The sequence below is a fragment of the Hippocampus comes genome, unplaced genomic scaffold (assembly GCF_001891065.2).
Source record: "Hippocampus comes isolate QL1 unplaced genomic scaffold, H_comes_QL1_v1.1 scaffold85, whole genome shotgun sequence".
In the NCBI taxonomy this organism is placed as follows: domain Eukaryota; kingdom Metazoa; phylum Chordata; class Actinopteri; order Syngnathiformes; family Syngnathidae; genus Hippocampus; species Hippocampus comes.
In genome coordinates this window covers 6,071,429-6,073,249 of record NW_017805540.1, presented here as the reverse complement: position 1 = coordinate 6,073,249, position 1,821 = coordinate 6,071,429, and positions in this window count along the sequence as shown.

Sequence of the window (1,821 nt, the reverse complement as noted above, 5' to 3'; positions counted from 1 at the left end):
TGCGACTGACATCGACTACACAACGTCGTCCTGAAATCGAGTTCAATTGCTATTTAAAGGACACACACACGCACACGCACACAAAGAAAAAATGTGTGTGTGTGTATATATATATATATATATATGTATATATATATATACATATATATGTATAAAATGTATTTTAAAAGTGAATTCAACAAAATGTCACTATGATAAGCCTCTGAATGTATTTTTTAAAAATAATTTTATGATAATACTCACCATTAATGTGACTGGTTTTCCGTTCCTCACGATTGCTAAAAATCCAGCAAAACAAGCGGAATTATAGTCACCTTGCCGGGTCCATACGCGGAGTTGCTGCTGGCTAGCTTGCACCCTGCTCACGAGCTTGCATACTTCCTTTCTGCTGTCTCTCGCAGTGTGTTTTGATGTGAACGTAGCATGGCACGTGTCAAAGTGCCGCTCTGCATTCGACCGGTTCATTGATGGTGTTTTGTCATTGCAAATGAGACACACTGTAGAACCCGTTCTTTCCACAAAGGCGAATCCTTCGTTCCATTCGTGCTGAAGTGTACCATACTCGTCATCTTTTTTTCTTTTCGCCATCTTATTCGTCGAAGCTTAGCTTTGAGCGGGGCGTTTACCCGTTTCCACAGCAACGGCGAGAAAAAACACTGCCTGTGGAAAATGTGCAATGCAAACCGGATAATCCGACGTCATCCCTCAGTTGGAGGAGTGTTTACATATCCTGCGAATCAACGGGTGTGCATCAGGCTACACCCACCGGCCCATGACTGGTAACTGGAGAACCAAAAAGTAAAAGCAGACCATGAACATCACAGCAACTCCACTACCGACATTGTAATTGCTCTCAGGTTGACTAAGGCGATGCGAAAAGAAAGCACAGGAGTGCATCCTCTGGTTGACCGAAGAGCGCTGGGAGAAAACTGCTCCTATTCTTGTGTCCGAAAAAATCTAACTCAACGAATTGCAAATCACGATTATGGTGAACGAGAACAGGTGAACTGGGAAACAATTGTTTCAGGTTAGTAAAGGCAGGTTCAGTTTCAGGGGTCCAGACAAACGGCACTTTTGCAGATATACAATTTGTTAGCGGCTCTGCAATACTACGGTAGTAATGGATGAACCAGCTGTAAAAGTTGGCATAACCCAGGAACCTGTGCAAATGCTTCCTTAATGTCGGAGTCTGCCAATTGACCAGAGCCTGTAACTTGGCTGAATCAGCTCGAAGTTGGCCCTTCTCTACAATAAACCCCAGAAACTGAATTGAGGAGTAATGGAAGTTACACTTCTCTGTTTTTAGAAAGGGTTCCGTCAGTCGTCATCTGTACTTGTGGGTAAAAAACAAAAAATACAAAAAAAGGACGTTTCGCTTCTCTCACAGAAGCTTCGTCAGCGGTAGACAACTCTGAAGTCTCCGTGAAGACTTCGGGAAATTGCTCTGCGCTAAAAGGCTGAGCGTGGCCTATTTGAGGACTGGGTGGGGATGGTAAGTCACGCCCCTATGGTGAAGAGGCCCATTGATTTCTTAATTCCCTATCGTTGGGTCTTGATTAGGCCTATTGTTTGGGCTAGGGCTGAATAGCTACTTTCAGTTAGCCTGATCAGCATGTCTATAGCCCTGTTCACACGGCACACATTTGGTCCGACGCTGCACCGAAATATTTTGTTGCGATATATTTTACACCGGAGCAAATTTTGTGGAGCGGTCACACATGCATAGCTGCTCAGCGTGACAGCTCCAACGCAGCGTCGGCGCAGCTCCACTTGCGGTCTCACGTATAGTTTCTGCTGCGGACCCAAACCACAGGAATGCGG